Source organism: Dermacentor albipictus, chromosome 2 (genome assembly GCF_038994185.2).
Source record: "Dermacentor albipictus isolate Rhodes 1998 colony chromosome 2, USDA_Dalb.pri_finalv2, whole genome shotgun sequence".
NCBI classification, from domain to species: Eukaryota; Metazoa; Arthropoda; class Arachnida; order Ixodida; family Ixodidae; genus Dermacentor; species Dermacentor albipictus.
This window is the reverse complement of record NC_091822.1, coordinates 48,969,804-48,993,941: the sequence shown is the minus strand read 5'-3', so window position 1 is coordinate 48,993,941 and position 24,138 is coordinate 48,969,804.

The following is a 24,138-nucleotide window of genomic DNA, read 5'->3' as shown; positions in this document are numbered from 1 at the left end:
GGCTATTCCGTACATTTATTCAGTATCGCACAGGCTTAAAAAAGTTGCAAGTAGATATGATGTTTATGTTGCTTTCACTGCTCCCAATAAGCTAGGTAAGATATGCGCTGCCGTATAGAGGAAAAAGGAGCAGGTAAACGGCATGAAAAGAACAGATCTTTGTCCAGTGAAGCACAATAAGAACAACAGGTTTACTGACTGTCGTATGGGTGTGGTTTATTTGATTCCCCTTAGCTGTGGCCAGTCTACGTAGGGCAACGGGACAGTGTATCTATCAATCAGAGGCTAATGAACATAAAAAGGTCGTTAACCGGTGTATCGCCTTCTAATCTTTCCCTATATTGCCAAGATTGTAACTGCACGCCAGAGTTAGATGAATGCGCGATATTGTACGGACATAAGAATGAAGATACGCGTCTTATGGTAGAGACATGGCATATCTATAATGGAAGTGCATGCGTGAGTCAGCCTTCGATTACTTTACATAAGCAAGAGATTAAGTGCCTTAACAGTCATTTCTCACGTAGACCGGCACATGTACCCGACTGACACGTGGTGATACCATTCCTGAGCTTGCGCAGATGGGTTTTGTGTCATTATTTTTTCGCCTCAGTGCTCCCTTCAGTTGATAGTGGACGTTCGTGTTGTCCACTTCTCTACTCTTGTGTCCTGTCTGCACGCCTCACCTCTTTTTTTGGATTATGAATCCTTAACTAGCTCAGCTTTCTGTCATTCTGAGCTTCATGACTACGACACCGTTTCCTGTCAGAACTAGAACTAGCTGGCTGCCGTCTGGCTGCTAGCGAGCTCCCAGAAGTCCGAAAATCGAAGAGGCCCAGCGTTCGCCACTAAAATGTGCTTCACGGGGCTTGCGTCAGCAGACTGCTTCTCGCAGTGGGCATGAGACGGAGTGCTGGCTGGTACTATGAGCTGCTAGGAGTGCGCCACAGGAAAACAGGTGAGAAGCTCCTGCTTCGCGCTGTGGCTCTCACTTCGCGCCATGCTTTCAATGGCGCGTTGCCCGCAGCTGTTGCAGAGGCGACAAAATGCTGGCGCCTGCGAAGAATGTATATAATTACTTTCTTTAGCGCGAAACTGGCACAATAGAGACGACAGGACAAGGCTCTTGTGTCCGTTGTTTCGCGCTAGACAAAGTAATTATGGATTTGCACCAACCAGCCCGTGAATGCATTGTGCTAAGAATGTCTAAATTTTCAAGGGAGAATATTTAGGATTGACAGCATTTAGGGACGGACGCTTGTGTTCCTGTGTGCAGCAAATATACTTTAATGCTGGGGCATTTGTGTGAAACGGGCAATAACAGCACAGCAACTCCTATTTTTACTTGTGAGGTATCACGTGTGTTCATGCACGCATGTAGCCCTATGCTGGCGTTTTCCGTTTTGGTTGGACTGTTGGTGCACGCAGCATCGATGCAGGCGGTTTGTCGCATGCTTTTCGCACGTCGTCCTGGTGCCCATGATATTCGCACGTAAAAGTAGCACATTTCCGCCACAAATGCTCGTTGGCTATGCTCGTCACCTTGGCGACACGAGCGAATGCTGCAGACTTATACCGTGCATTCAAGGGACATGCGCACGTGAATTCTTCACGTACGCTTGTGTGGTGTCATGTGCTTAAGAAGCACCAAAGGGACGCTCAGGCAATGAAGAATGTTCGGAAGTTTTTCACAGCAGATGTTTATGCAGCATTTGTATGGACATCTGAGCTCCAGAGTGCATGTTCAGTGCCCTGTTAGAAGTCCTCTTTCCAGGGTCATCTGTTGAGGAAACGCGGGTTCAGAGTAAAAATTACTCAGCCAAACCCAGCTAGGACTGTTGACCAGGCGCTACAACTGTTGGTTATTCCTGCACTTGAAGGTGAAGTTGCCAGCCCGGTTCACGACAGTGAGATGACAGGGCCTGCTGCTTCTGTTAAGGATGCAGCACATCATGGGTTAAAACTCAGCTGAAAGTGCATTTGCCACGCTTTATCTCAAACTAGAATCAAAGCTTGTGGTCCCACCAAGTACGATTCAAACTATAGATATGGACATGCTATACATTTATAACAAAAGCTGGAAATACATAAAATCTAGACTGCAGGAAGCACTGGAAGGCAAAATGAACACAATTAATGCACTGGAAGTCGCTGCTAGTTTTGATGGTGCTGATATAATTAGCACAATAACTTCTCAACTTTTCTGCAGTGACCTTACATGAAAAAATTATTTTAAGGCTAAGTTTACTTACATTTCCCCTAGAAAAGTATACCTCGGTTGTAACCGCTTCCGGAAAGCAAGGTACTTTCAGTATGTGCCAATTTTGGTGACACTGAAATCACTTTTTTACGCTGCACAAACTGAGGAGTGCTTGTACGACGTGAAACACCCATTTGCTCAGTCAACTTGCAGATGTAACAGACGGGTTGATTTTCAAGTGGAGTAAGCTCACTGCAGACAAGTTCGATATCCACATTTTGCTTTACCAAAATGCTTTTGAAATTGTTAATCCCTTCGGCTCTGCTAGAAATCAGCGCAAAATTGTTGGGGTTTACTGCATGCTTCCAAACATCAGGAAACCCAAACGATTCAGTGCTGACCACATTCAGCTAGCAATATTATGCCTGGAGTCCGACCTGAAATACTTTCGTCAGGATAAAGTGTTTGAGCCATTGATTAGTGACATATAACTGCTTGAGACAAAGTGCATTTCCTTCAATGGCTGCCCGGTTAAGGGCAGTTTTGGCAGTTCTGGGCCTTGGGTCCCACTACATAGGTGGGTTGAGTGAAAGCTTCAGTACATCAAGCTAGTTTTGCAGATCTTGCAAAACTAGGTCTGGGAGGCCAAAAAAATTCTGAAAAGTCGATTTCTTGAAGTATTTTTTTTTCATAATCAATAGGGTCTAAAGAAACATCCTAAAATGCTACAGCGACGTAATGCGCATTTGTCGAGTTATTCGGTCTCAAAGTCAGTTTCATGGCCATTTTCGCTCACGAAACCACCTGAAAAATGATCATATTCAACGCCGCAGCGCCTGACAACCACGCCAAGTAGCGCGGCCATTTTGGTCTCATTTTAAAGACGCATTCTTCTATTGTCTGTTCCTAGCGGAAGAGCGCTTTCTGCCTGGCAACAGCACAGCTATCGCGCATAAAAAAAAACATCGCACATTGTTGGTGCGTTTCTATCACGTGGAGCAGTTCCCGATTCCCTATTGGATGCCAATGGATTCGTCCGCTCGACAGCGGCGCGTACAGTCGTCAGCACGTCTGTCTAGAGCGCTGGAAAAGGCCGCTTTTTCTGCCCGTGCGACGCCTACCGATAACACTCAGTTCGAGATACCTGCATCTGAGCATGCGCAGTTTCACTGGTTACACTGCCTGCTGCTTTATCGCCGCTTCGGTTCACAGCCGCGATTGCTAACGATCACCGGTGAAGGCGCTGCAAGCCGCAATAGCGAGGTCGAGATAACACGTATAGGAAAATTTTTTCATGCTCGAACTTTGACGCACATCATTTTCTTTGTCAATACATGCGCGCTTTTCGATGCGCAAACGCATTACTGCGCACTTGCAGTAGCTAGCAATGCATTTAAAAGCCATGTGCGGTTTCGAAAATGCTGCACATGGGTTTCAACGATGGCTCCGCGCTTATCGCTGCAGGAAAGGAAAGCCATCTGCCTAATGGGACGATGTCTCAAAGAGCCATATGTGCAGCAACAGGGCGTCCGATGGCGACTGAATAGTCCTGCACGCCTATTACAGAGAAGGTCGTCTTGCTGATGCCGTCCGAAATCCACATCCAAGGAGGACCACGGATGAAGAAAACCGATGGATAGTGGCAGCCGCATTTGCGGACACCTTTCTCAGTGCCCGCGAAATTCGGGATGAACTTCAGCCGGGGCATGTTTCCACGGACACCACCCGACGCAGGCTTCACGAAGCAGGCATAAAGAACAGAGTCCCTGCACAGAAGACATACGTTCAAGGATCGCATAAGCAACAGCGCCTCGAGTTTGCTTCAGTTGTGGAAGAATGGACGTCCGAAAACTGGAGGGCTGTAGTTTTTAGTGACGAAGCTACTTTCTGCACCCGCTGGGACCAGCAACAAAGGGTGTGGCGCCCTGTGAAATGCCGGTAAGACATACATTCATAAGACATTTTTTTTATTGTAGCTACACTTAGTCCCTAATGACCACAGTGATTAGGAAGGGTAAACGCGCAGAAATATAAGTCGATAGAATTTTCATAGGCTGTAAAAAACCAGTGCACTTTTCCGCTCTAGCACTGCTTCTTAACGTTAAGGGTTCTTTAATTACCGCTTTAATCCACTATGTTGCAGGTACGGCGAGGATTATGTGTTGAATGTGCGGTCCAGCGGCCGCACCTCAGTCAACGTCTGGGGAGCAATAAGCTATAAAGGACTTGGGCCCCTGCATAGAATGGAAGTAAGAATGACAGCTGCTTCCTACGTGGACATCATACAGACGGTCCTTGTCCCCTATGTGCTGGATGGGCCGTTCCCGGATGGATTCTTCTATTTCCAGCATGATGGAGCTTCCATCCACACTGCAAATGTTGTTAAAGCTTGCTTGCATAGCCTCGGCATTTATCCTTTGGATTGGCCGACAAAGAGTCCAGATTTAAACATTATAGAAAACGTGTGTGGGTTAATGAAAAAAAAAAAAGGCTTTCGCGACAGTCCGGCCTCACTACAGCGAACTCTCCTCAGCTATGGGAGGCTATTCAAGGAGAATGGGAACGTCTTCAGAGAGATCCGACGGTAGTAGAACCACTTTATGACTCGCTCCCAAAAAGGATTTTAAGTGTGAAGCAGTCTGGAGGAGCCGCAATCGGCTACAAGGAGCCACGGACTTTTTCTTCCAGGGTAACAAGTGCTACCTGTTATTTTCTTTGGAAAGCGTCCTACGGGATCTTGTAGTCGTTTTTTTTTTGTTTTTCGTGCATGTTCACGCATGTGTACAGCTTTAATAAAGCGATCTGAATATCTGCACGTTCTGTGCGATGGTATCTCCGAGCGTGAAAGTCAATCGGAGTGATCAGTGTCTAATTCCAATAGCTCTTCGGGTTATGTAATGATCATGCTCAACAGCACAGTCTGCGACATCCATAATATCCACCCACTTGCGACAACGACAAATTGCGAACTTCTGTTCTGAAAGTGAATTCGCAAACAACAATGATAAATATAGAACGAAACTGCTGCGCATCAAAGTTCGAGGATGAAAAAATTTTTCCCTGACGTGTTATCTCGACCTTGCTATTGCGGCCAGCAGCGCCTTCACCGGTGATCGTTGGCGATCGGGGCTGTGAACCGGCATGGCGATAAAGCAGCAGGCTGTGTAATCAGTGTGGCGGCGCAAACTCAGATGCAGGCTATCTCGAACCGGGTGTTATCGGCAGGCGTCGCGCGTGCAGAAAAAGCGGCCCTTTCAAGCTCTCTAGACAGACGTGCTGACGACTGTACTGCGCCATTTTGCAAAGAGGCCTAAGCGACGGCTGTGCGATCGGTGCGATGACAGGCGGTCATCGGCAGTTCTGGACTGTTCATGCGTTCGAGAAGAGGCGAAAACGACCTCCGAGAGCACGCACCGTATCACCAGCGAGACCTTCTGCCGCCGAGAACACGGAAGAAGCGGGCTGTGCCGGCGCTATCACGAACGCGCCACCCGCGGACGCGATAGCCGCGACCAAAGATCACATGCGAGCTGGGCGCGTCGACACTCCCCTGGTTTCCGAGGCTGAAAGAGTGGCCATCGAGTGTCGTGCGAGTGATATTCGCAACTAAAATCAGCATTAGGGGGCACTACGAAGCCTGGCCCGGTATGTGCTTAAAGGCAGAAGTTCAGTCGAGACGGAGTAAATCAGAGAGCTGTTGGAAGATTAGCACTAGGTGCCCACGGGAAAACCACAAACGAAGCAGTACAGGGGGATATGGGCTGGACATCGTTCGTAGCACGGGAAGCTCAGAGTAAAGTCCTATACGGAAAACGCCTGAGGAAATTGGACGATAACAGGTGGGCAGCTAAGGTATTTAAATACCTATACAGAAAGAGCGTTCACTTACAATAGGGACGTTTAGCGGGGGCGTAAAGGTGAGCGGCCCGATCGGTGGCGCCAGCTGGTGGCGCAAAGCTCAACCACACAACCACAGAGCTAATTACTGTATTCTGCTTAGCTGCTGGGGTAAATATTCGACAGTGGCGTAATCGTGTTCACAATTACGCTGCTGCCAAAAATTTGCACGAGTGGCGAAGCAGGATATGGTGAGTTACTGCAGTTTTAGCTATGCGTTTGTCTGGTTGAGCTCTACAACACCAGGCGGCTTCACCGCTCACGTTTACGCCCCGACCATCCGGTAACCCGCCCAAACCGCTCCCGTTTACCGGATTAGCGTACAAGCTAAACGTCTCTAATGGCGAAAAAGAACTAGGAAGCCAACCAGTAAGGGCCCAAACACTGTCAATCCGCCTGTCCATTCCACCCTCGCGGGTATGGCTCTCTAGTGTAAAGGGACGAGCGGTCGCAACTTTCCCGTCCGCACGCCTACTCGTTTCTCATATGCTGGTCCGAGGCGGACGGTCTCGGGTGTCGTCAGAGCAAACGTGGCGCTTGCTCAAAGCGAAATGAAGCTTATTTTTCTCCTTATTATTTTTACTAGTTAACTGGCACCCACGGAGATAGTCACCAAAGGCAGCAAGCCGGTGCAGCCTTCCAGGCCTCGTCAGTGCGTGCGGTCGCCAACAGAAATAGATGGAGCGCAGGAAGTGTGTTGTGTTTACGATAGCGTCCGAAGAAATATTTGAAGCCGTCGACTTCGTGATTTTTTGTTCCATGCGTCGCGTGCGCGTCACCAACGAGAAGTCCATCACATACACGTGCATTCTGAGCAGGACACATGTTCAGTGCGTGGCGAAATAAGTAGTCTCTGATTGGCGCACCGAGCGAACACGATGGGTATCTGTTCTGTGTATACGGATTGTTGCCACGCAGTGGTGAACGCCAGCCCTTCGCAACTTTCAGAATTAATGATACGATCAGTAGCGATACATTTTAAGTGAAAAGCTTCACTACGCTAGCCAACACCGCGCTTCGCGCGAGCCGGCGTATCGGAGCACGAGTGACGTGACGCACGGCGCAACAGGCCACTGCCGCGCGCTATGCGTCATCGTTTGACGTTCGCCGCAAGCGCGTTTATCGCGGAGGCTGACTATATAACCGCTTGCCAGAGAATACTCGTCCGCATTCAACACGGAAGAGTGATACTACCGATACAGAAGTGCTACCACGGGAGTTGGTTCAAAAGGAGCGAAGAAATGAAAGGCTGAAAGCTCAACGAGCGTCCGAGAGACCCGAACAACGAGAAGAACGTCTCGCTCGACTACGCAGCAAAGCCGAGTCTGAAACGCCAGAAGTACGACAGGCACGTCTCGCTAAACATTTGGCACAAAAGTCCCGTTGAGCGGTACCAGCAACGACCAGGGAACATGGAAGATGTGACCTACGCCGAATTCATGCTGGAATTCAATATCAACACGATGAAGAAGCGGAAAAAACCGGCAATACTCAGGTGCCGCAACTACAGTATAGACAATGTGGAAACGTCATGCTATACCTCCCCTTCGTAACGAAGCGCATATACTAGACGGTAATGCCTTCGTCAAAATGTTAGACGAAAACAAGGAGGCAATCATGGGGGTGAAGCAAAGATACTTCGCTGGTGTGTCTGTGGCTGAACTGATGGCAGCTTGTGAGAGCGTTAATAATGACAATAATGAAGAAGAAATATCTGTTCAGCAAGCTTGCAGAGATTATGGCCCTTCTGCTGTACCCACATTGGTAGACCAGAACGATAACTCTAACCTGTAGGTCTATCTTTGCTTTCAGCACAGAGGCTATCCACAGATTGAAGAAATAAAGAAGTTTAATAATCCTGCATAACTTATGGTATATATCATTGATAAGCAATTTGCATAACTACACAAGGCAGACGTATAGCATATCCATAGGCTAAATCATAAAGCATAACCATAAGCTAAACCGTAAGCATCCATAGGCTAAATCATAAATCATAACCATACGCATCACCGAACCTTTTCGCTTCGAGATATCCAGGTTTAACCTTAGCTAAGCCCCAACCAATTTTTTATTGCCTCTTTATCACTGCCATTCAGCGTGTGAGCCGTTTCGCCGGCTGCGATGCACCGTGGTCACCGCGACATTCGAGCTATGTTCTTGCTGTTACAAAATATGTTCGCAAGCTACAAACCGCGATATATATCCGCGATGTGTCGCAGCGTTGCTGCGTGTAGAAGTGCTCGTTCTACGCGATGTGCGTGTGCTCAGAAGTGAAATGTGCAGAAGTGTTTCCGATCGCGTTTTCATATTAAGTACCCTGAACCTGTTTGCCCTATCATACCGGCCTTTTATGCTTCGTGCATGTATCGCTTGTTTCAGAAGTTGTTACTGCACTTTTGAACGTCGTTCTATTGTGTGTGTGGGGGGGGGGGGTGGGGGGTAGGTAACATCATAATAGCTGCGTGCGTCAAGACGTACAGCCTTGTCCTGAAATGTGGACATGCCTGACAGCACTAATGTCGTGAATGAAAATTTCGGGCAGCCTTGCTTTTTATCATTTCGGCATTGGTGTGAATAGCAAGAATTTCTACATTTCGTGAAGCAAACTGCTTCATATTTTGTGATGCAAGTAGCTTACATATAGGAGGTATTCACTTGACGTCATCCGCAAGGGGCGCCTGCCGCGACGATCGCCGTTTTCGGATGGTTAGAGTGTCCTTTCGTGCCACGTGCTCCCACACGTGCAGACGGATGGGACGTTGAGTGTTTGTAGTCTTTAAATGGTAGCTTGGAAGTGGCAAGACAAATAGCTATTAAGGTTTTACTGTGCATGCTTTGGTAGGAAAGTGAGGGCGTGGCCGCATGGTTGAGCGCATGCGAGAGCGTGTCATACCTTCGGTCTCCGCGGCATTGATTGTTGTTGAAACAGTGGTTAGAGTTGCTTTGCGACATTTTGAGAATTTGAATCCTGTGCGTATCAGTCTTTGCTAAAAGCTACGCGTTCCGCATTGATATAGTATTATACTATTTGCATCAGTTGTAGCATTATTGTAGTATCGTATTATTTGCAAAAAGCCGTGAAATAAATGGACAGAAAGACGGGAAAGCAAGCATTGCGCGGCGGGTCCCTCAAGGCAGATGAGGAGACGGATGAGAATGGAGGGGGGCATCGAATCGATATTATTCGAATCGAATGTCGATATTAGGCTGCAGAAAATGGAGGCTTTCCAGGAAGAGCTTCTCAAACAGGTGCAAGAGCTAAAAAATGAGCTAAACAGGGAGCATGATGCACGGAAGGTAGTTGAAAAGAGACTTGGAGCAGCCGAGGAAAAGCTGAACAGGTCCGCCATTGTGAACGAGAAGGTGCGTGACAATGGAATGCAGACCCCCGACGCGACAGGCGAGGGAGTGTCAGGGAAATACGTGGAATGCATGCAGCGTGAAGGGTTAGCTGTAGAGCGGCAGCTACCTTGACGCCGCCACGCAGAAAAAGCAGGAGCCCAGGGGACAATGCCCCTTCTTGAGTCCGCATCCCGCCGAAAAGGACAAAGGGAAGCAGGGCGAGGTAGGAGAGAGTGGAAGGGTGATTATCGATGAGGATAGCAATAGGGGCTTGTTGGTACGGCATATCGCCAGCCGTTGGTACGGCTGGCGATACGGATGGTACGGCTGGCGATACCAACCGTTGTTGGTACGGATTATCGCCAGCCACTCAAACCTGGCTAGGTGCTCAGAAACAATTGTGGAGAGGGTTAAAGGCGACAAAAGTGGCGGTAGGGACATTTCGAGGGCGGATACTGAGTTCTGTCATGGAGCGAGTAAAAGAAAAGCTCGCGGAAAATGGCCTCAAAATGCCTTGTTGAGTTTCGAGAGAAGATCGTCGTTCATTTCGGCGGGTCATTGACACGGCAAGAGCTTATCGGAAACCTGCAGGCATCCAGCGTCCTGGCGAATGTCGATACAGCGCAGCTAAAGCTCATGGTACGTATACACAATGCGCTTGATCATACATATTTTTCTCATTGTGGTAAGAATTCTTCATAGTATCTTTTTTTTATTATGGGGTTTTACATGCCAAAATTACTTTCTGATTATGAGGCACGCCGTAGTGGAGGACTCCGGAAATTTCGACCACCTGGGGTTCTTTAACGTGCACCTTATCTAAGTACACGAGTGTTTTCGCATTTCGCCCCCATCGAAATGCGGCCGCCGTGGCCGGGATTTGATCCCGCTACTTCGTGCTCATAGTATCTTCTCGCTCAGTGTACATAATTATTGACCAGCACAGGAACAAAGACGACTACGAACGGTTTTTGCACCATCCGTTGTCATCGTCTTTGTTCCCGTCTTCGTCATAAGTACACAGCGCAAGAAGAAACTATGAACAACCAGCAATTAGCCTAATTCATCGCTCTTTCAACGTATTTTTGCACTTGGTCTGGGAGGAGCGCCGTGTTGAGTTTGTGTGCGTGCAGTGTCGCGGTCATAATCGAAGAAGCGTCATATAATCAAAACGCATGCATGTATATAACCGCGCTCCAGCCTGTAACCTTCATTGAAGCCGATTCCAATGAAATTTGTTGCAGTGAGATGAAAAAAGAGAGTCCTGTAGTAGCCATAAAAGGAACTTGAACCATAATGTAGTGCTGAAGGGTAACACTGAGCTTAGTGTCACACACACGGAGGAAACACTTCCCCCCTCTCCTTTGGCTTCTGAATTGAATTGGCGCGGCTCGCTACGTACTTGCGCGCGCTTTTCCGAGCGCAGCTTGGTTCAGATACTGGTGCAAGGAAAATTAAAAGGTGACAGTGAACGTTGGTTCTCAGAAATACGCGAGAAAAAGAAGGCCGCACCTACAATATTTTGGAATCACATAAAATAATTAGGCAGGAAGTCAACAACAATACAACAACATATCCTAGACGAAGATGAAAACAGACTGGTAGGAGGAGCGGCAATAAATTACATCAAAAAAGTAACAGCCGAATCTTTCCAAGGCAAGGACGAGGTTGTATTTGAAGAAAAAAAGAGCATGAAAGAGACCCAAGTGGAAAAGGAGCTGGTGCTGAAAAATTTAGACTGGAAGAAAGCAGAAGAGAGAATTCCTAAGCGCACAGCCACAGGGCTAGACGAGGTTCCCGTTAGGCTGATAAATGAACTGGGACCAAACAGTAAGGAAGCTCTGGTGAAATCAGTGGAAAAAACTTTAAAAGATGGACAAATACCAGACAGTTTGTGGACGACAAAGTAGAATTAATTTAATTTATAGAGGTAAAGGGGAGAAAGACAGAATTCACTTGTGTAGACTGTTGACCATTACATCGGTAATATACAGGCTAGCAATGCAGGCAATCGAATTAAAGCTTCAAGCATGGACAGAGAATAATGGCATATTAGGAGAGCTTCAGAATAGGTAGGCATTTGGATAACTTGTTTGTTCTTCCTCAGTGTATTGAAATATCAAAAGCAGAAAGCAGATCGTTGTATGTGGCCTTTTTAGACATTACAGGAGCCAACGACAACGTAGACCGCAACATTTTGTGCGATATTCTTGAAGGGGAAGGCTTAGGGAACGATTTTCTACAGCTTTTAAGAGAAATTTACCATGAAAATACTGTTTGCGTTGAATGGGAAGGGATGAGGAGCAAGGAGAAAGTTCAAATCAACAAGGGACTGAGGCAGGGGTGCCCTTTATCCCCGCTGCTGTTTATGATGTACATGGTGAGGATGGAGAGGACACTAGAAGGAATTAATATCGGGTTTAATCTCTCATACACACAGGCGGGTACAGTAGTAGAGCAGCAACTCCCAGGTTTATTTTATGTGGACGACATTGTGTTGCTAGCTAACAAGCAAAGTGATTTGCAACGTCTGGCTAATATCTGTGGACAGGAAGGCAACAATTTAGGTTTGAAATTTAGTGTTATGGTATTCAACGAAAACAGTCAACAGACAGTGGAGATACAGGTAACAGAATAGAAATACCTTGGTATATGGATAAACGGAAGCAATAGATATATGGAAACAGGAAAAAACCATAACAGTAAAGGGGAAGAGAAATGCAGCCATAATGAAGCACAGACCGCTATGGGGATACAATAGGTACGAGGTCCTCCGAGGTATGTAGAAAGGTGTAATGGTTACAGGACTTACTTTTGTAAATGCGGTTGTTTGCTTTAAATCAGGGGTACAATCAGGGCTCGACCGGAACCAAAGGTCAGTGGGTCGCCTCGCATTGGGCGCTCACGGGAAGCCTACAAATGAAGCTGTGCAGGGCGATATGGGCTGGACTAGTTCTGAAGTGAGGGAAGCTCGCAGTAAAATTGAGTATGAAGAACGGCTGAGGAATATAGAAGAAAGTAAATGGGCTGGGAGATTGTTCAGGTATCTGTACATGAAAAACATTGATTAACAGTGGAGGAAAAGAACCAGGAAGCTTACCACCAAGTATGCGGTCTGTAGGGTGGGCAACACAGCAACAAAGGTCAAGTGGAAAGTCGGAGAGGCTGAAATAATCACATGGGTGGCGGCAATGGAAAAGAAACCCGCCATGAGCAACTACTTAATAGGAAAAAACGAAATCAGGAAAGAAACCATTTATGATAACTCAAAGGGAAGCTTATTACTTTTCGAAGCGAGATCGGGATGCCTTAGAACACGCACCTATAAAGCGAGATATAAGAAGGAAGAAGAAGCATGTGCTTGCTGCGGTAAAGCTAGGGAAACGACGGAGCATGTTTTCATTAGAATGTAAAGACGTCTACCCAGCGGTCAATTTAGGCACCACTGGCCTCCTTGAAGTCCTTGGGTTCAGTGGGAGCAGTGGTAAAGCAAGCATGTCCGCAATAGGCAATTAGTAAGAGGCGATTGGAGGATTGGTGAAAGTAGGAAAACAAAAGACGGAAACGTACAAAAGCACAGTTCGCATTAGGGGATCAGAAAATTTGGGCGTGGTAGTTCATAGCGTTTTTTTTTTCATTGTTTAACCTAGATAGGACATTATGCAGTATAATAGCAAGAGCTTTATGGTGAAACCCACCGCCCCGTTCCGAAGGGGACGCTCATAACATCCATACTCGTGGTTGCGAGCGCGTACGCCACGGTACGACTACCACCAGTGTACTAGGCTGTGCATATTGTTTTCATCTTTTTTTGCCAGTGGACGGCGCAATGGGGTGTTCAGAAGATTTGCTTCCATCGTGGTTCGCTCAGTATGCGGTAAAGCGCGTAGGCCCGTGGACTGAAAGAGCCTGAAAAGTCACGCTATGAAGAAAAGGTTAAGACAGATGTTTGTGCGAGTTGGTAAGCCATATTTGAAACAGAACAGCGCCGTTTTCACTGGGAGAAGCAGGGAGAAACGACTCAGCAGCGCTCGTCCATGTCGTTTCTCCCTGCTTTTCCCAGTGAAAACCGCGCTGTTCTGTTTCCAAAAAAAAAGAAGAGGTGCACCCGTGCGGCGGTATTGACCCTCTTGACTTGAACGAATCAGAAGTGCGACGTTAACCTGTTGCCACGTGTAGATTTCACAGACATTCAGGATTACCTCGTCCATGCAACGAGCTTCATAACTCGAGAGCAGCTGAAATCTTACAAGGCATCTTACCAGCGGTTGGGTGCAGGTACCGTGCCTCAAAGCCCTCGCCGAGAGCCGAGTGGTCATCGTTGGCAGGGTAAGCTCATTTATTTTCTTGCAACACCGTCAAGTGTTGTGTATTGAAGTAGTGGCGTGATGTCGAGCGCTGGTGTATTTCGAGATCGTCGCGTTACCAGAACGATTTCATTACTCTGTGTAGCGTCATAGGCAGCAACGCAAATGTGTACGCACTCTTCGATCAAAAAACACGCAATCTCTTCGCATTTCTTTGCTGATTTAAGCACTGTGTACCGCAGCGGTCGCGCAATGTTGAGAACTGATGTTTTTTTTTTTCAATTTTCTCCTTAAATTAGCGACTTTTGACTGAGCATCGGCAGCGGAGTAAATGTGTCGATTGTTCGATCGCAAAACGAGCAATCTCTAATCATAAAATTTACCTGCCGAGACATTAATACTCATGCATTATACCAACATGTTCGTTTTAGCATTCCTCACTCTAAGAAGAACGCCGGGGAAAATGGGAGCAACTGGACAGTTACTCCTAAAAAGGGCGCTTTCCTCCCACACGGGACGAACTGCAGAGGTATGCGTGCCGTGTGCAAATTTCGGGGGGTAAGTGTTTAGTCCCTCGTCAGAAAGAGAGCAACGGGAGGATGAACGGCCGCACTTACTCCCCGTGCACCTCGAGGAAGAAAGAGTGAGAGAGAGGAGGAAATTTGTTTTCATTACTACGCACTTCTTTACTAGAAGCGATAGATAAAACACTGCGTGTTTATTTCTTCTTTAAATTATATATATATATATATATATATATATATATATATATATATATATATATATATATATATATATATATATTTTCCAAATAACGAACGTTTTATAGACATTTCTTCTATTTATTATGCAATTGTACAGCAAAAAAACGAGACGGTTATCAGAGAGATTATCTTTAACGAACACTGGAGGTGGGCTAGGTTTGCCTACTGTCGGTGTATGACATGAAATAGAACGTTCAACTAGCCCATTATTACGTAAGCACACAAATACGTGATCCGTGTTCATAGCGTGATACGAGATTTGGGCCCACTCTCGATCGATTGATCTGTGCCCGCTTTGTTTCCTTGATTTTCACTTGCGCTGCAGTCGCGTTATATCTGTCTGCTGTAACATTGTCTATATTTCATATCAAAAACCATCCGAAATGCCGACTCGGCGGCTTTATTTTATGGCTCACATACGCCCCTGTGAAACAAGATATGCTACCCTCGCTATACAAGTGGCCGAGGCTTCTCGTGTTGTGTAATCATGTACGCGATGCATGCCTTCGTGTCTGTGCTTATGTGTGCATGCCAAACGGACATGCGCACATGACGAATAGGCAGTGTCTCTGTAATTCCGGTTGCACAGGGAAAACACGCTATCCCTCTACTGGAAGCCTGCTGGCTCCCAACTTAATCAAACAGATGCCGCAAAGATCGAGGGTGGAAATGTCTGCCAGGTACAGGTTGGAATATGCCACAGAATCGGCACTCTTGCAATTACATACGTTACTGTATTTTCGCCGCTGCTACAGTCAGTGCACCCGCCGCGTTAACGCAGGCGTATACGTTGCGCTGCTGAAGTCACGCAGGTAAATCCCGGCGGCGGCCGCCGCCGCATTCCAATGGGGGCGGAATGCGAAAAAACTCGTCAACTTAGGTTTACGTGCACGTTAAGAACACCAGGTGGTCAAGATTATTCTGAAGTCACCCTCTGCAATGTGCATCATAAATAAATCGTGTTTAATTTTGACACATTATCTCTCCGTTTTTTTTTAATGCAGTCAGTCGTGCTGTTGTTTTCAGCAGTATGCACATTGACATACCAGCAGCCTGCAGTGGCGAAGCCAGAAGAGAGAGAGGTGGACACGTGCTTCAATCACCCCCTCCCCTTCTCAATTAATCTGTGTACATGTAGCACACAGCCGCCTGCCCAGCCCAGCCCCCCCCCCCCCCTCTCTCCAAGGGAAGAAAAATTTCTAGATTCATCCCAAGAACCTTCAGTATGGCTTGATCCATCCAGTAAAGAGCCAATACCAACTTCATGTGAACAGGAAATGTATGCAGAGCATTCAGGACATACAAAGCACACTTTTGCACATACTTACCTGTTCAAGTTTTTGTTTTCTTTCCTGAAGGCCATGCATGAATGGAACTGTTTTACTGAATCAGATGGTCAGACTTCGAATTACTATTATTGTGCTTACATTGCTGTTGTTTATTTTGTTGTTTCTTGATGTTTATCTTTATTTGTATAGTCTGCTCTACTTGGGCCTTGAGTCTGCAGTATCTAATAAATAAACTACTCACAACAATCCATTTAACACTTGCATACTTAGTAATGTGCAGTGAAAAATGCTCACAAAGAACATAGATACCAAGAGAGAGAGAGAGAATGAAGAGGAAAGGCAGGGAGGTTAATAGATACCAAAAATGTAATGTAGGTAGTGCTCTGGGACATTCCATGGTGATTTGATGAATACTAACTTTAACTTTTCAAGCAATGCATTCGAAATATATCAGGAGATTTACAATTAAAGACCTACAGCAAGATCTTGGAGTATTGATGTAGGCCTAGCTTGCAAGATGCTCTGTACAGGTACCTACACACTGTTTCAGCATAGTGAGCATTTATATTGATGACAGCTCGTTATAGTTGACCATGAAATATCCAGTGGGGGGCTTCGTTCAGCCCTCGCTGGATATTGCCACACTCCAAGCAACCTAACACACAGTTGCCTTGGAGTATGGCGATATCGTCATTTCTTTCTATTTTAGAGCAGTCAGTTTTTGGGTGAATTTTCCTCCTGATTTATGTGTCTCGTGTAAAACATGCCTGCCGCAATGCTTAAACAATAGACATGCTATTGCTAGATGAGAATTAGCAGAATATGACCCCCTGAGGCACTGCATCTAAGAGCTCACACAGTAATAGTGAAGACAGCAGCCATTGTCATCTGATATACATTGCTCTTAACATGGCTTTCCCTCGCCAAGGCCCAGTATGTCTAGGAAGTGTTTCTGATAGGGGTACTGGTCTTCTGTAGGCCACTTTATTTTGGTATGAACAGGTCAGTTAGGCTTAACATAGAAGCAGTCATGCAGTTAATCATTATGGCTAGCCATGTGTGAACCCTGGATCACCAATACATGACAGGTGCAAGAGTGAATGACTATGGAGACCAAAAGACCCTCTACTTACTGAAGTGCTGCTAAATTCACATACTGTTCACAGAACCAGATTTCCCTCTGTGCTTTTGTAGGCACCACATGAGGGCCCTGGATCCTACTTAATTATCAATGCAGCAACACATTTCATGACTCAGACTACGCATGAGCACTCAACAAGCAGGGGGAGAAAATGGCAGGATGTAGTGCAGTCATGTCCATCCAGAAGGCACAAGTCTGCAAGACATCTAAGAAGGGCTTCAAATGAAGCACTGGTTGAAGATGCGAGCAGCGTTCTCAGCATCACCACAAATTGACCAGTAAAGCTTGACCCCCAGAAATTGTGGTCCGAGTAAACATATTACTGTGAATGGAGCAGCAACCCCAAACAAAACGGTACATGAATCCTGCTCTCTTAGCGCTATATTAGTGGAGCAGGGAGGTTCACCTTTGGCTCATTCACACCTCTCTCTCTTAACATTAGCAGTGTTATTTATTGCTTTCTAACTTAGTCAGAAAGAGAAACATCTCACCAGAGGTAACTGCAGACAGACAATGAATTAAACTATTGACGAGGTTATCAATGGAGAAAAAAGTACATCGATTAGGTGTAAACCTGCTCGAGATGTACCAGCGAATTAGCCACCTTAACATAGAATAGAGAAGGAGATTCTGCATAAGGGCCAATAATGAGGGAGTCTGCTCTGTGAAAAAAGTCAAAGGGGCTGCATATGATAGGAAGTTACAAGTGAGAGACTTGTGCGCGTTCAACACCACCTGCTTCAACTTGACATGTAGCACTCCGACCTGAATGCCCAGGTTGGATATGCGCAGGCCTTTTTGTTTGGGCAGTTCGAGAATTGGCCAAGCCACAAAATTTATAGTTCGTTTCCAAAAGAGGTAGAAAAGCATCCATTTGAGGAGGAACGTCGAATGGAGTCGGCACAAGCATTAAGTGAAGTCACAGCGCAAGTGACCAGAGCACGGACAAGACAAGCACTCATCCAGCTTATATGTCTTTATGTTGAACTCATTTACTCAGCAAATTCCTTTACACCGATAACACAGAAACTATCTGAACAAGTCACAGGTGTGAAGTAGGTAGTGCACATCAAGAACGAGAACTGGAGGGAATGAAGGATATAGTGGTTTGAGTTGTCAACAGACATGTCAATGTTGCATAATATCGGACCATGGCTTCATCTTTTTGCTAGCTTGCAGCCAGCCAGCCATACAGCGGCCATCTAGATCAAAGCATGACCCAAAGAGTCTGACTTGTTTATTTCATAAATGCACGATAAATGGGCTGTAGGCCACCGGGTTCACTGTTAATGTTGAAGCACTCTAAAGCAAGCTTAGGCTTCATATCCATATCCGTGATCCCCAACACCTCTCTTCCTGCATAACAATGATTAGTGACTGCAGGAGATACTGGTGGAAAACAAAATATCTGTGCTGACACTATATCACTTGATGGCTTAGCTGTGCAGTAGAGGCCTCATTGCAACTACACTGAGTGCAGAGCAGGGGACCTCCCTGCTGAGTCCCCATGAACCACACTGTTCAGCTCAAGCAGCATTTTGTGTTCACATATTTCAATTAGACTGGATATCAATGCAAATAATAAACATAGACTGTGTATGTATGCCATGAGACACTGCAGCAAAAATTGGTACAGTACATGACAAAACACGAGGTGAAGTATGTTTGCTCACAAACTCTGACATCCCGTCATGAAGCCTCAGATGTCTACTGCAAGGATGAACCCATCAAAAGGTATTTCCATCACTAATGTAAGGATGGATTACATCATTGTGTTAGGTAGAAAAAGAATATTTTTCTACCTACTGAAGAACAGTTATGACTTGTGGAGAATGCATTCTTAAGTGCAGAGATTTTTGGCAATGTTTACACCATGTAAGTGTGTGGGTATGTTTATTGAACAGTACTGAATACACAACCTTTCCATGAACATCTTAATCACTAACTTTCAGTAGCAGATGCTTTTTTAAACCATGTATCTTTAATGTTAAAAGCTTTTACCTTTCATAAAACATGTTTTTCACAGTTGCTTAATTTATGATTCCAGCTAAACCATACAATCTAAGAGCGAAATCTCTGTGCTCAATGTTGCTTTGCAGAACAATGTGCTCTCACTGGAAGCAGATATCTCAATGAGAACACAAGAATCCTACATGTCACCACTGCTACCCTTGCTGAATTGACTCAGGAGCATGAGGACACCACATACGTTGCTCATCAAGCCCATGCTAAAATGAAAGCCCATCTGAAACCAGATCTCCAATAGATTATATAGTGGGTGTCCATGCAAAATACTACAACCACCATGATGCCAGTCAATCCATAAAGCTGCACTGGGTGCTTCAGTAATTGCAACATATAGTACATGACAGTATCAAATGAGGGATAACACAAATGTGCACTACAAGAATTGTGGAAGTGTGTTCATTCTAATGCTAGGAATAAAAAAATGTAATCAATTAAGACGTGTGCCGCGCTCAGAACTACTAACCTATTGTATGTTTTGCTTCATTGTCCTTGATTAATGTGCCTTAGTGTTTAACACAGTTTGAGGACAAGTGCAGACATACTTCCTTTCTTTGGTGTCATGTGGGAAATGTAAAATTGAAAGTATGTTCAAAAACTTGTTTAGGGTTACTTTATGAAGGCATAATGAACAGAACTGCCTGCATTTTAACAATGCAAGTGGCGTAGGAGAGAGACAGGAGCTCCGTGCACATTTTATACTACAAGAATAAATCCCCGGCCTGTTATGTAGAACTACCAACCAAATAAACTGTGAACGTAGCGAAGTAAAAGCAAGACTGCATTGTGCTATAGCTAACAAGAGAGAACACAAACAGGAAATGATAAATATATGTACACATCAGGTGCTATAATCCTCTGTTTAATGACCTTTCACCAATTTCATGAAAGTGCAGTGTGTCATCCTTATTCTGAAGTTCTTGTACTGTCTCTTTCATGTAACGATGCATTGGAGGTAATGCTTATGTTTGCTTGCATAGGGACATTAAAGAGGGACTGTAGGAATTTTATGAAAAATTGACAACACTGCTAAAGAAGATACATTTCATAAGTGTTAGTATTTTAAGGACACCATCAGATGAACTTCTAGAAGCTCATTATACAATGCTCATTAGTCTCTAGGTGGGCCTAAACAAAGCTTTGCCACCTGTGATCACAGATAATCTTGCTGCATATGTTCACTTGAAAGGTAGGCATGTATAAGTGAAATTTTCTATAATGAAACAATGTATTATGGATACTAAGAAAGATCGGGCCCTGTCCATCAAATAAAAACAAATAACTGCTGCATTTAACAAGAGAATAAATAAAAGAATAAGAAAAAATGTAAACAACCATTCACATATGTACAATTAGAAACACAACACATCAGCATCTAGCCAACATGGTAAGTGAGCATTGTGAAAGGTCAAGAGGTTTATGACTATTATAATGGCAATAACGAATCAGAGAAACAAGAAAGCTTGTTTTGATATATGTACTGCTTGAAAATTTATTCTGAAAACAAAAGGGTAGCAGATATAATTGCACTGCACAACAAGTTTATAGGAGTAACACACAAACTTTGATTAAGTTAGAATGGTTTCTGTTGTCTGATGTAGGCATGGCATGCAAGCTTGTAATTTTCCTTCACATAACTGATCAGTTGCAAGTCTTGTGTCCACCATGCCACCTTTTTTATCCCTGTCAATGTATTTTCTGGGTTAGCTTTACAAATTTGCACATACTGTGCCGGTCACACAGACACAGAGGGCTTCTACAATTATCTGTCCCTGACAGTCTTCGACTGTCCGACACACTGCATATATGCCACACTCATTGGCTGAAAGCACCACCTCGGGTAGTCTGGGACTGTCAGGGGTGGATAATCGAAGAAGCTCGCTGAGTTAGGTAAAGTCTCAACTTCGCAGCAAAATTCAAAATAACTTTTGGTTTGGTCCCTGTATTTATTATGCCAAAATGAGTGCACTGTGTCCGCTAAGAACTCCCTGTGCACATATGATGGCATCTGCAGCAAAAAATGTTTTTGTAATCAGGACAAATGCTACACTAATCGCCAAGTTCTTCTGAGTGACTTGGCGGGACAATGGTGCTCTTTCATTATACATGCCCAACAATCCTGGACTGCTCGAGGTGGTGTTTTTAGCCAATGAGCATCGTATATGCAGTGTTTCGGACGGTCCTGAACATTTCAAGATAACAAATTGAAAAGGCCCAGAGAGTACCTAAAGAAGCTGGTAAATATTTGCAACATTCATCAGCATCTACTCCATTGACCCTATAATTGCATACATCACTGATATTCTATACCTACAAACACAGAAATATTCAGCTTGTAGTATAACTTCATTACAACACATCTGGTTGCAACATATATTTGGATATAACATACCAAATTGCACTGTTTGTTTGGTATTCCTATCTCTGTGACTGATTAGGCTTTATTTTGAGCACATTCTGGTACAAGATGCATTCATTCATAATGGACTGAATTGGAAGGCTAATAATTTAGTTTGCTATCTTTTTCAGTGAGTTTTTGTCAACACATGCCTCAGTTTCAAACATAATAAGGCATACATTCATGATGGCAAAAACACCAATATCAGTAATAAAAGATGATGGCTACTTTTATTATCATGAATATATAATTAAGTCTCTCTGTATATGTAGCCATATGCATGACTTGTGAGGAACACCAGATATATAACTGACTTGCACTCTTGTGAACAGGTCAATATCTTTGGTAATAGTACTTCAACCCTGCATACTTATTTTATGGTACACTAAAATATTGGTCATAATTAGGGTATGCCTTAACAATTTATTTGACATTTCAATTATTCACTCAGCTTTACCGAAAATTATCCATTTGGTGACCCAACACTCTTGCATCAAATAAGCAAGCGAGCCTCATGTTTCACAAACGAGTTTAACATGGCCTAACGCAGCACAACTCACAGTGATTTGCCAAAGCCTGGTGATTCAGCTACCCTATATAAGTTGATCCCAGTCTGCCCTAGGCAACCTTTTTTAAGTTGGCTTTACCAGGCGCGTGAACATACCTGAATTTTACAAAAGTAAATCCCAGAATAAATCAATATAATGTCGCTTAACCACAGATCAGCTAGTGCTAGTGAGACCTGGCATCACTTATGCTGAGCTAGCCTAAACCAGCTAGAGCTGATATACGGTAACTGTAACTAAGGTAAGCTGCTGAAACATTTTACAAACATTGATTATAACCGCATAAACTCAACCTAGCACAATGTACAGTGGGCCCACCTAACTGAATCAACTCTGAAATGATTCATAATTAACTAAAAAAATTCGGTCACATCAGGATGCCTTACTTTATGTATGTGTGCACATTAGACTTACCATAGTGAGATTTTAGCTTTAGAGAATTCATGCAGAATGATAAGTGACAATGTTTGGCCTCCAAAGTAAGCACTACGTCCATAAGGGGTCCCCAAGTGCGCGGCTGTGGAATAATTATGATCACCTGTGGTTCGTTAATGCTTAGTGCACCTGAATATAAACATGTCAGCATTCTTGCATTACGCCTTTATCGAAATGCAGCTGCTGTTTAGATTTGATCGCATGGCCTCATACTAAGCAGCAGAATTTCATGACCACAGAGTTACTGTGGTGGTTAAATTCATACATAAAAGTAGCAAACAATGAGCAGAGCTATTTTCTAGTAACCATAATTATGAGCAGCACTGTACATTGTTTATCTTCAAAAGGAGCAAATTGTGTGAGTTTTTTTCACTGCAGTGTTCAGTAAAAAGATGGCAATATGCAGCATTGATTATATCCGTTTCAGTGAATTTGACTTTACTGCCCAACTGAATGGATGCTGTAAGTGAAATCTTCATAAAACCACATGCTATATAGAGGTAAAAAAATGTGTTCATAGAAACAAGGAACTGCAACTAGCTTATCTGCTGTATGTTTGAATGTAGCTTGAATATGCATAATCCATATGACATTCACCTTAATCCTATCTCAGTTTCGATATAGGAGACAAACAAAAATGTGCAGCATGTTTTATATATATCCTCTCAGTATTCCAGACATGTCAGTATTACTGAACTGAAACAGACCCCCTTCCTCCCAACACTTGAATCCTGTCGCATAAAAAATAGCTTGTCTCTGCCTGCTTCATTCTTTTTCCTAGTAATTCAGACACCAGCCACACACTACTAAACCTGCCACTGAGGTTGTCCTTTAAATTAACACACAACTGATCCATTCCACAAGTACAAGTTCAAAGGCAGCTATGAGTAACTTCGTTTACGTAATAGTTCTGCGGAAACCCATCAGCACTTAGCACTTGTAGCACTTAGCTACGTTTGGGTGGATGTCTCATTTTCCCTTTATTATTTACTTCTCTCCACCTTGCGGGTTTCCGCTGAACTATTACGTCAAACTCTTGCCTTTGCTTCCGAGTTGTTGATAAATTCAACTTTGCCTGCCGTCTGCTAGCCGCCTGGTTAGCTCAGATGGTAGAGCGGCTGCCCCAGAAAGGTGGTGGTCCCGGATTCGAGTCCAGGACCAGGATGCTCTTTTCTACAACTGCGAAGCTTTTCTTTTGAGGGACCCGTATGGGTTTCCTTTGTAGCACTTAGCTGCGTTTGAGTGGATGTCTCACTTTCCCTTCATTATAACTTTATTTACATAAATGATAACAATCTAGAACGTTTCTCCACAACATAGTTTCGTGATCAAACTGAGTGAAATTTCTGGAGAAACTAACCAGCCATTTCATACCACAAGAAACACCACAGTATGTATTTGTACCTTTTAAACACCTACAGGAAGAGCTGTGAAAATTCAACATGGCCGGGATTTGAAGACTGATTTTGCTGATTTAGCAGTGGTGGATTACTTGGTTAATTATCAAAAGTTATTAAATGAGAAAAAGAAGGTCAAAGTTGATTTTTTGTTAATTTTGTGCTGAAAGCTTAGCGACAGCATGTCAGCGTGAGGTCACGGATCTCAAAGTATTGTTTTTGCAAGCTTCAGGAACTTTTACCGAGGCATCCTCGATTTTTGGCTCCTTTATAACACAATGTAATACAGTTCTACCGATTAGCATTTAACTCAGCTAGGTCCAAGAAGGCACTGTCAAAATCTATGACTTGACGGTGAACTGGTGCAAGAACTT